The sequence below is a fragment of the Rhinatrema bivittatum genome, chromosome 1 (genome assembly GCF_901001135.1).
Source record: "Rhinatrema bivittatum chromosome 1, aRhiBiv1.1, whole genome shotgun sequence".
NCBI lineage: Eukaryota > Metazoa > Chordata > Amphibia > Gymnophiona > Rhinatrematidae > Rhinatrema > Rhinatrema bivittatum.
Window position 1 is genome coordinate 398418653 of NC_042615.1, and position 12340 is coordinate 398430992.

Genomic DNA, 12340 nt, shown 5'->3' on the forward strand with positions numbered 1-12340 from the left:
TTTTATCAGAAATTTCAGATTTTATAATTACAAGTTATTTATAGTCTGTGGAATGTCAAGAAGATTCTAAATCTACCATTTCAACAAACCTTTCCCATTGGAAACAATTTAGTGGAACCTAAGGGTCACGATTTGAAACTCCAGGGAGGAAGACTTAGAACCAATGTCAGGAAATATTTCTTCACTGAGAGGGTGGTGGATACCTGGAATGCCCTTCCAGAGGAAGTAGTGAAGACTAAAACTGCGAAAGATTTCAAAGGGGCATGGGATAAACGCTGTGGATCCCTAAGGGCTAGAGGATGGGAATACATTTTAAAAAGCTTGGGGGTAACCTGCACGGAGCAGCAGTTATTACTTTGGGAAGCTTGCTGGGCGAACGGGATGGACCATTTTGGTTTTTTTCTGCCATCATTATTATCTTACTATCTATGTTACTACAATTAAAGTAATTTATTTATTTATTTATTTTTGGTTTTTATATACCGGAAGTTCCTGTATACAATACATATCACTCCGGTTCACATTTAACAAAGATAACTATCGCCGGGGAGGCGGTTTACATGGAACATATCGAATATAATGAACGGATAATAATCAAAGAACAATCTATTATGAAACCACTAAGATCAACTTAGAAAACAACTTGAAACATATAACTGATGCAATATGAACATTACAATATTGCTGTAAGACAAGGCTGGATGTTTGTTCTTCTTGCTTTTAGCTCTCTGGGAAAGCTTGATGGAAAAGCCAAGTCTTGAGTTTCACTTTGAAAGTAGTATAATTGGCAGTATAAATATTTATTAACTTTCTTTCATGATGTATAGCACTATTAAATAGATGTTTCTTATCCCCCAGATCAGGCCAGATGGATGGAGTTTTCTCCCCTTCCAGCAGATGGAGACAGAGAACAAAAGTCTTACTGTATTCTTAAGATACTATGCCACCTGCTGTTACTTAGTATTCTGTCTCCAGGACATAGTAGGGGTATCGGACCTTTAGTGGAAGAAATTTATGATTTATAGAATGGAGTGCTCTTAAGAGTAACAATTTATCAGAGAGGCCCTTACCGGTTTTTGTTCAGGGAAGAGGGTGGTAACATGCTTTTTTTTTTCAAAACAAGCAGGAGTTTGGAGAGGTGTGTAATCTCTGCATCTCACTGCCTGCGCCTTCTGGCCTTATAAACCATTATATCCTCTCAATACAGCCTTCCCCACTTCCCAATTAGAGTAGGTGTAATGTCCGGCTTTTCATTAAATCCTAAATAATCTGTCCATTTGACACTCAATCACAAAAGGTAGTATCTTTAATAAGATCCAAGCTCATTCTCTAGTTATTCCCCTTAAAAGAAACCCTTCTCATCTTCAAAGAGAGGTAAAGGTGCATGGTCTGAGATTATTGCACCTCAGAGTTGCAGAAACCACTCTGGAAAATAGTTTCAGAAATTAAGATAGTCAATCCTTGAGTAGCTTTGAGGATTAGAGAAAAATGTATATCCTCTTTCACCTGGATGGAGCACTCTTCACACATCAAGCAGGGCCCAGTTCTTTTACCATCAAATTAAACCCTTTGGAAACACTAGATACTATACCTGTACGGGGAGGTTGGCAGTCTTCCTTGCTATCCACTATCATTTTAAAATCTTCTCCTAGTACCAGTTTATGGCCAGAATAACACAATAATTTAGAAGAATAATCCTGTGGAAAAACTCATTAGAAAATGTATTGGGAGCATAAATATTTCCCAGCAGATATTTATCCCCATATAAGGTACCCAGCATAAACACAAATCTCCCCATTTCATCTTTGATGATCTTCTCTAATGTAAATGGCAGTCTTTTATGTATTAGAATTGCTACCCTCCTCTTTCATTGGGTATAAGAGGCAAAACCACAGATCCCAACCTATTCTTTTTTCAGCTTTAGGTATTCCTCATCTCTTGAGTGTATTTCTTGCACAAAAGCTATTTGGACATGTGCTGCCTTTAATAAAATAAGAAGTTTGGTAAGTTTGATTGGTGAATATATGCCAACAACATTTTAAGGTGGCTGTTTGTTTACCTCCTTTGGTATTTCGGGCACTGTGGCCCCTAGAACCAACATTGAAAAGATGAAACATTGGTGTGATGCTTAATTCTCTCTTAATTGCCTCGGCTGGGGGAGCCGAGGCACAGGGAAGCATTTATTCACAGCCCAGCTTCTAGGAGCAAAAGCAAGTTCTTTTAGATAGCTTTTACTTTATTTATCCTGATTCACATATCCTTTTTACTCAAGCATAGTCATACCTTGCTGCTTCCATCAAGCACACACTATTCATTCACAAATATACATTCACAGACACCCCAAAAACAAACAATATAATCCCAACCACCTTAATCTCGCCTCAAGGGACCTCAAGTCTCCTGCTGCACACTTCCAAACCCAATTTCCTCAGGAAGTTGGGAAGTCATTGGATAGCTCTGTTCAGTCTGGTTCAGGGAAATGATTGCTTCATGAAGCAGCTGGTACAAGAATGTACAAGAGGGTAAACTATTTTAGTCCTTAGTGGAACACAAGATTTGGTGCAAGAGGTAACAGTGTTAAAGCCACTTGTCAATAGTGATCACAACATCAAATTTGACTTAATAACCGGAGGGAGCATGACATGATACCACTTGTCCATGGAGGGCCTTTTTCAGTCTCTTCTTTTCCATGAATTCCACTGATTGTACATCTGTATTCTCCTGCTTTATGAGAAATGTTTCCAGGCCTAAACTGGGCAGGAATTTGTTGCAGGGCCCCTTGATCTTTTGCTTCTAGTCCCCTAGTCCCTGGTCGCATGCCGATCACGTTCACCACATTTCATTTTTATGACTTTCTAATCTCATTAAGATGCGTTAAAAGAGTTTCGTATCATCGATATTTATTTTTATATTTCTATATTTTCTTTATCTTGTTGCCTAGTTAGATATACGCAAGAACTTCAAGTTTCATTACGTTGCATTGTTAGATATGTTTCACTCTAAGAAATAAGTACCCCCCCCCCGCTTATTTCCTTTTTGTTATCTGTAAACCGATGTAACATCATTGATCTAATGTCGGTAATAAAAATGTATAAATAAATAAATAGTGTCCTTAGATAAATTTTCAGTCATTTCAGTATATTTCCTTTCATTGCTGTGCCCAGGCAGTACACCACCCGAGGGGCATCAATCAATTGTGGTCATCAAGTTTTTATTTTGCTGCTTTGATTTCCTTTCCTGTCAAGGATAAGCAGACCAGTGGCTTTAAATGTGGTTCCTACTAAGTCTATCACAGATCTTCATGATAGGTGTGTCCTGTGCCTGGGGCATTGCATGACATTCCAGGATGTCATTGTGCAACCATAACTCCTAGGGAGTGCCAATTTGGAGCTTTAGAGAAGTACTAGGATCAGCTTAAGCCAGGCCCATCGGAATCGGCATCTGAGGTATTGACATTGATGGACCCAATAGCTGCACTGTACGCTGATGATGCATCGACATTGGGAGGGCATCACACTCCCTTGATACCTGGCATTGGGAAGGACCATGGAGACAGGCTGTTGTCTGCCTTCTCCCAATGAAGATTTCTGATGCTGAGCATCGAATGAAGGCGAAGAAGCATTAACAATGGTTTCCATCAATGCACAGTGCTGGAAGCAGGGACATTCTGACTGTGACTGTGAATCCACTGGCAGAGAAGAGCTCATCTTTGCAGTCCTGGGAACCACAATAGTCTTCAGTGATCTAGGTGTCTGCCATCAATACACATCTGACTTCCTAGGAAGATATGGCCACCCCTCTTGCCTCCCAGTCGGTGGTGGCATTGGCATCTTTGAGGAGGAGTTAGGAAGATCTAGCAGGCTTTGAACAAGGTGATGTAGAGCATTGATGTCCAGCTACTACGTGAGACCCTGCACCTGCCCGGCAACTATATACCAGATTAGATTCTTTTGTAGGTTCCTGGAATGGAATCTCTGCCTATGGTGGCTGCATCAGTGGTGATCTACAGCCTATATGAAGTGAAGGGAAGCCTCCCCGAGGTGCAGAAGCTCTTTAGGTTCCCAGCCCCAACAGACAAACCCTCACTGCTCTGAGGCCTTGTCTGTGGGACAAGCATCATGTGGGACTTCACCACTGGTGTACCAATCGGGCTCTTATTCGAAATATTCTTGGGGTGCAATTACAGATCTGGAGATGTCTCTGAAGAAATGACTAATCTGCCCTCTGACCCCTCTCCTTCACCCGCTGGAGGACATCTTTGCTGGATTTGTGTGGTGAATGGTGAAGGGCTATTCCATTTCTGTTGCTGGAGGAGGATGAGACCACAAACAAAATGCTGAAGTCCCCTAGCTCATGGAGTCTTCTAAGGAGATCATGGCAGTCCCTGTCTGAGATCCTTTAGGTTGTACAGATGAGGATGTGGGAGACCCCCCCCCCCCCTTTGTGAGTTCCATGAACAAGAAGGCGGATGTAATTTTTCATCCTAAAGATTCAAGGATTTGAAAAAAGGCAGCTACCGCACCTATCTAGGGTGATCAAATATGTGGGCGGCTTCGCTTACCTGATGCCACACTGCTGAGGCCAAGCCAGCCCCAGGCACCCTCATGACGATGGGGAGTCACAACTGATGCTACCCCATATCCTCGCAGCCCTGAGTGCCTCCACCACTACTGAGCCGCTGCCTCTCCCTTGCTGTTCTAGGTGCTTCCACACTGCCGTTGCCTTCTCCGTGACTGGGAGCGCTGCCGTCCTGCCCTGCACTTGATCTAATATCCACTATCAAATTAAAATCTCCTCCTAGTACCAGTTTATGGCCAGAATAACACAATAATTTAGAAGAATAATCCTGTGGAAAATCTCATTAGAAATGTAATAGAAAATGGAAGGGAGGAGACCAAGATGGCCGCCGTGCTGTGAGGACGTGAAGGCAGTAGCTCCCGACTGGTCAATGGTTTCCTGCTTTTCTTTGTAATTTCTTTGGACTTTTTTACCTGATAAACATGCCGCACACAAAAAGAAAAGCTTGGGTAAGAGAGGGTTTACCTATTGCTGAAGACACCCGACAGCCGAGTATTGTTGCAGCCTTCAACAAGACGCCATCGAGGAACCCTGGAGGCGAAGTCGCTGGAGACGGTAAAGAGCAAGTACCTGCCTCCCTGACTCTAGAAACAACCTTGAGCCCGGGGGCTCCAACAACGCCCGATCCTCCTGCGGGTGGAGAGGAGTTTCTGTTTGAAAATCTACATACCCCTTGCTTGCAGAGAAGAGTAGATGAAATATCTGTTTCTTCGGAGAGTCCGGTGGATCCGGGCTCCAGTAAGCAAGGAGAGGAAACTGCACAACGCGCAGACCATCGAGAAGAAGGCGCAACAGAGATAGGAAATGAGAATGGATCTTTTTTGGTTACTTGCTCCACTCCTACTCTAGCACCTTCCCTGGGAGAAATTAGGAACATATTTATTTCAATGCAGAAATCCATTAACGCACTGTTTCGGTACAAGAGGCAATTACAAAATCTCAAAAAATGGAGGAGAAGAATGAAAATTTGGAAAAACGCTTTACCCAGATGGAGGGCAAAGTAGAAAATATGGAAAAGATTCAAGTAAATTTAATCACATCTGAGAAAATGCAAGAGAGCAAAATGGAGCTACTGGAAAATCAGATGAAAAGGGCAAACTTGAGAATATTAAATTTCCCAAAAACCAGGATGATGTCATCGAAAGATTTATTTTCAAGTTACTTGTTAAATATTTTAAAATATTCTCAAGATAATTTGCCAGCATTATCGAGGATTTATTATCTACCTCAACGTATTTCAATGGATAATAAGAGTAATCAACATGCAAGTCAGCAAGGAGAAGATTTGAATTCGGATTTAAACTTAACTGAATTCTTAGAGAAATATTTTGTATCAGATATAAACACCAGAGCGACACTCCTGATTCAATTTGCAAGTGTAATCGACAGAGATAAAGTGCTAAGATAATATTTTAGATTTCAAAAATTGAAATTCTACGGACATCCGGTACAGATTTTTCCAGATATTGCAAAAAGTTCTCAGCTGAAAAGAAAAAGGTTTCTTGCAATGAGGGAAGAAGCTATTGAGAGTGGAGCAAAGTATTTTTTGCGTTTTCCCTGTAGATGTGTAGTAACTTTTAGGGATTCAAAATGTTTTCAATGAACCAGAGCAATTACGTTTATATTTAGATTCCCATTCTCAATCCTAAAGAAACTCTGTATAGTAGTTGGATATAAATGATAGGTGTCACCCACAGCACGGTTATTTTGGTGTAAAATTCAGTATAAAAATTTCCTAGTAGTATTGCTCTAATTACCTATTTCCTAGCATGTAGCAGATGGACTCAAAACAAGTGGGTATAGTGTGCTCGTGCTAGCAGTTGGAGACGGATCTGACGTCAGCATGGGTACATATACCCCCGCAGGAAGTGCAGCAATTCAGTAATTTCCGTCTCCAAAGCAGTTTGGAGCTACCTCACGCTCGCTGAGTGTTTTTCCAAATTCTAACGACTAAATTTATAGAAGAAACCTACCTGAAGACGAGCCCCGCACTCCTGCGGTGATACCATTCGGTCCCTCCCCCAGTTGAGTTTCCCGAGGTGATTTCCGTGGTCCCTCGGAGGTAAGAGCTTTGGTCTGGTGGCCGACTCGTGGCAGGGACCTAGTCCCCGAGTGTGAAGGGCACGGCATAGAGGCAGCCTCGGTCCCGGCGTGGACTTGGCCCCCGAGCGAGACGAGTTCGGGCGCCGCCTAGAGGCAGCGGGTGCACCTCCTCGAGCGAGGCGGTGATGGTAATCACCCTCTCCCCCCCGCAGCCGGAGACCGCCCGGGTCGCAGCCGGGAAGCGCCGAAGACAAGGTAAGGCGTACATCTTGACCTGTGGTCTCCGAGGAAGTGAGGAGTAGCAGAGTCTGCCTACGTGGCAACCCGCCAAGGGGGTTGCCATTTTGCCTGTCTGCCCTGGTTCGTCACCGCGCAATAGGTGCCTGTTGCTAAACGCAAGTTGATAGGCGCCCGTTGCTAAGCGCAAGTTGATAGGCGCCCGTTGCTAAGCGCAAGTTGATAGGCGCCCGTTGCTAAGCGCAAGTTGATAGGCGCCCGTTGCTAGGCGCCCGTTGCTAGGCGCACGTGGATGCGCGCACGTTGATAGGCGCACGTGGATGCGCGCACGTTGATAGGCGCACGTGGATGCTCGCACGTTGATACGCGCACGTGGATGCGCGCACATTGATAAGCGCCCTCTGATAGGCGCACGTCCTTAGGTGCTCGCTGATAGACGCATGTTGATAGGCGCCAGTGGATAGGCGCCAGTGGATTTGATACGCGCATGTGGATAAGTGCATATTGGTAGGCGCACATCTTTCGCGCATATTACAAAGCGCAGACTCCAGCTGAGTTAACAGACGAGATGGAGCGTACAAGAGCCCATGCGTCAGCGGAGCCGGAACCGCCAGAATCAGGCATAAGCCTCTGCTCTGCATGCAACCTCAGAGCCACACAGAGCGAGGAAGCAGACTCCCTATGTGCCCAATGTGAAGAGGCCCTGGGAGTTCCAGGCCAGGGCCGGTCGCAGCCCAGCGTACTTGCCGGTTCTTCAGGGAACACCCCGGACCTAGCAGGCAGCAGTGAGCAGCCAGGAAACCCGAGAGCCCTGGTGCCCCTAAGGCCAGATCCTGCTTCGCTCTCCTGGGTGGAATTATTCAAGGGGATTCATGCCTTTGTCACAATGCAGGCTGCTCCCCGAAGGGGTCCATACGTACCGGATGACCCGGCCCCTGGACCCTCAAGGCCTAGGCACGGCCACTCGCCGCCTGGAACCCACACTTATGGGGATTCAGATTGCCCGGAGGAAGACGACGAACCCCCCCGAGGAGGGAGAACTTCCCTTGAGGATTGAACCATATCGGACCATGAGGCGTTTCTTTCTGAAAGAGGATTTCCCAGGCCTGATCACTCAATGCCTGTCGGAACTGGCCCTCCTGGGCCATGACACCCCAAGGGGACCTAGAATGAACCCCCTGTTAGAGGGCCTGCGCCAAACGACTCACCATTTTCCCCTCCTACAAGCAGCACAACAGCTAATCGATCTGGAATGGAATACGCCGGAGGCTTCATTCAAAGGGGGTCGGGCCTTGGTTGACCTGTACCCCCTAGACCCGGCAACCAAGGAGCTGCTGGCGTGCCCCCAGGTAGACGCCATAGTTAGCGCAATTGTGAAGCGCACCACCATTCCGGTGGAAGTGGGGACGGCCCTCAAGGATACACATGACCGGCGCATGGACGCCATTCTGAAACAAGCCTTTGAGGTGGCAGCCATGTCCCTACGAATTGCGACCTGCTGCACCGAGGTGACGCGTTCCTGTTTATCACAGGCTAGGAACAACACCCCGGGAGAAGAAATGGAATCAGCTCTCTCGTTCCTCACTGACGCAGCCTCCGACCTAGTCCGTTCGGCAGCCAAGGGAGTGTCATCCTCCGTGGCAGCCAGGAGCAGCTCTGGCTACGTAATTGGTCGGCCGACTCCTCCTCCAAGACACGTCTCACGAAAATGCCCTTTAAGGGATCCCTCCTGTTCGGCAGCGACCTCGAGAAATTGGCCAACAAATGGGGCGCCTCTTCATTGCTCCGTCTACCAGAAGACAGGTCAAGGAGGAGCCAGCGCCCTTTTCCCAAACCATCCAGAGGTAGAAACTCTCAGCGCTTCAACCCTTACAGGACTCGCTAACAAGCATCTCGTCCGCAGGCCAGGAACCAGTCCTTTCGGACTAAGCACAACAAGAGGGGAACCGTCTCGGGTTCGGGTCCCGGCCGTACCCCGTAATGACAATCAGCCGACCCATCCGGGGGTAGCAGCCATAGGGGGCAGGCTAACCCTCTTCTACCGCAGGTGGGTCGAGATCACCTCGGACCAGTGGGTCCTCGCCATCATCCGAGAAGGGTATTACCTGGACTTTCTTCGGCCCCTGCCGGACAAGTTTGTGGAATCTCCTTGTTCACCCCTCAAGAGGGCGGCACTAGAAGTCACCTTGCGGAGGCTCCTGTCCCTAAAAGCCATAATCCCAGTGCCTGCTTGGGAGATGAATTCTGGGCATTATTCCATTTATTTCATAGTACCCAAGAAGAAGGGCACTTTCAGGCCCGTCCTGGACCTCAAGTCAGTCAACCGACACCTACGGGTCCTCAGCTTTAGCATGGAAACTCTGCGGTCTGTCAAAAATTCAGTACAGCCAGGGGGGTTTCTCACATCCCTTGATCTGTCGGAAGCCTACTTGCATATCCCAATCCATCGGGATCACCAGTGCTACTTGCGCTTCAAAGTCCTGAACCAACACTTCCAGTTCCGAGCTTTACCCTTCGGGTTAGCCACCGCGCCGCGAACCTTTACCAAGGTCATAGTAGTAGTGGCGGCGTCCCTCCGGAAGGAAGGAATCCTCGTCCATCCCTACCTGGACGATTGGCTGATCAGGGCAAAATCACTGGAGGAGAGCCACCAGGCAACCAACAGAGTTATAGCTCTTCTGGAAAGCCTAGGATGGGTAGTAAACTTGAACAAGAGTTCCCTACAGCCTTCTCAGTCGCTGGAATACCTAGGAGTCTGATTCGACACCCAGGAAGGCAAGGTTAGTCTGACATCCAAGAGGAGGTCAAAGCTCCGGAATCGTCTGCAGGCCCTGCTGAGCGCCACAAGGCCCACAGCTTGGGACTACCTACAGGTCCTCGGCCTTATGGCATCCACTCTGGAGGTGATACCATGGGCGCGGGCGCATATGAGACCATTACAACGCGCCCTCCTATCACTGTGGAGCCCACGATCACCGAACTACACCGTACACCTACCTCTACCAGCCAGAGTGCGGATTCAGATACGGTGGTGGTTGTAGCCCGGCCACATGAGCCGGGGGATGAGCCGGGGGTCAAGAATGTCCTCCCCAATCTGGACCCTGCTCACTACAGATGCCAGCCTGAACGGATGGGGAGCACACTTCTTTGTTCCACCGCCCTTGGGCGGTGAGTTCTTTGCAGAGTTGGGGTGGAACATCAACCGACTAGAGGCACGGGCAGTCAGGTTAGCCTGCCTGCGATTTGCCCACAGACTTCGAAACAGAGCGGTCAGAGTGATGTCGGACAACGCCATACATCAACCGACAAGGCGGAACCAGAAGCCGACAGGTATCCCTAGAAATAGCCCCCCTGATGACTTGGGCGGAAGCCAATCTCCAGGACATCTCCGCCGTCCACATCGCCGGGAAGGACAACACCAAGGCAGACTTCCTCAGCAGAGAAAGCCTAAGTCCAGGGGAATGGCAGCTGTCGCCCACAGCTTTCCAGATGATTGTGGATCAGTGGGGGACGCCGGGCATGGACCTACTAGCGGACAGGTCCAACGCGCAAGTACCCAGATATTTCAGCCCCAGGCGGGATCCTCTATCCCAGGGGATCGATGCCCTGGTACAGCCATGGCCTCAGGGGATCCTGCTATATGCCTTTCCTCCATGGCCCCTGCTGGGCGCCATTATACACAAGATTCAGTGGCACAGAGGCCTAGTTCTTCTAGTGGCCCCGGACTGGCCAAGACGACCCTGGTATGCAGACATGAGAAGACTACTGGCAGGGAATCCATTTCTCCTGCCTCCGCACAGGGACCTGCTGCGGCAAGGCCCCATCCTCCACGAGGATCCAGCTCAATTCTCTCTTACGGTCTGGCCATTGAGAGGGCTAGACTGAGGAAAAGAGGATACTCGGGGCCAGTAATAGATACACTCCTCCGAGCACGCAAGTTCTCCACATCACTGACATATATAAGGATCTGGAGAGTCTTTGAAGCCTGGTGCGAAACTCATGGCACCAATCCACGTGCCGCTAAGATCCCTATCATTTTGGATTTCCTCCAAGATGGACTTCAGAAGGGTCTGTCCCTCAATTCCATCAAGGTTCAAGTGGCAGCGCTATCCTGCTACGGTCCCCGGAGTGACGGCAACAGCATCGCCACTCACCCAGATGTTTCACCTTTCCTGAAAGGAGTCAAACACATTCGCCCGCCACTGAAGTTGCCGGTGCCCCTGTGGAACCTCAACCTAGTTTTGGAATTTCTAGCAGGACCCGCCTTCAGACCCCTTCGAGGCCTGTCCCTCCATTTGTTAACCTTGAAGATGGTGTTCCTGCTGGCCGTATGCTCAGCACGCCGCATCTCAGAACTACAAGCGCTGTCCTGCCATGATTCATTTCTCAGAATCACTCCAGAGGCTATCCATCTTCGCATGGTTCCTTCCTTCTTACCCAAAGTAGTCTCACACTTTCACCTCAACCAAACCATATCCTTGCCTACCACGGAAGGTTTGAAGAAGTCTGAAGAAGGTCGAATTCTACACCATCTCGACATTGGCAGGCTGCTGTCCAGATACCTGGACATGTCGGAAGCAGTACGAAAGACGGACCACCTGTTCGTCCTTCACAGCGGGAAGAAGCAAGGGGAAGCGGCCTCATGGGCAACCATCGCCCGCTGGATCAAAGAAGTTATCAAGGCAGCCTACGTAGAAGCGGGAAAACCATCACCTCTACGGTTCAAGGCTCACTCTACCAGAGCGCAAGCGGCCTCTTGAGCAGAAACTAGGATGCTGCCGCCTGCAGAGATATGTAAAGCGGCGACGTGGTCCTCCCTCCATACCTTCTCCAGATTCTACCGTCTGGACGTCCAGGCCAGGGAGGACACAGCATTTGCAAGGGCAATCCTAAACGGTCCTCGGGCAGCCTCCCACCCAGTCCAGGAGTAGCTTTTGTACATCCCTTGCATACAAAGCAGGACAACTCATCCGGAGAAAAACAACAGCACTTGTGCCTTCATCAAAGCGCCGAGTACATCTCTCATCAAACGTCAGCAATTCAAGTCAATCTTATCATATCTCAGCAATCATCCCCACAGTCTCCTGCAAATACTACTGTCTCCTAGAAACTACTCTTCCATCCTGCATCCTACAAAATCCTGCTTCCACTCATCTACCTTACCATCATCCATTCATCTACCATACACTCAGCAACCACACACCTAATCTTCTTCTATCAGCCACCCATCTTTCATCCGACAAGCTACCAGCCCCCTGTAATCCCAACTACAACTCCGGATTCCAAGAAAGGATACAATTCAACACACCAACACCTTAACATGCACCCTACAACTATACCTACTATCCATTACACTCCTAAACTCAAACCCAATAAACCCAGGATTCTAGGCATACGACAACAGAGATTGATTCCAATCATGATATCCCCCATCTCTCAAACACTAGGATTAACACTATTCACGCTCACACTATTCAACGCC

The 12340-nt window shown here is 48.1% G+C and overlaps 1 protein-coding gene across 5 annotated transcripts in view; it reads left to right on the forward strand.

Moving 5' to 3' along the window:
* The window catches only part of HOOK3 (hook microtubule tethering protein 3), a 1188278-nt gene that overhangs the window by 282894 nt on the left and 893044 nt on the right, over window positions 1-12340 (forward strand). The gene's annotated exons all lie outside the window — the stretch shown is intronic.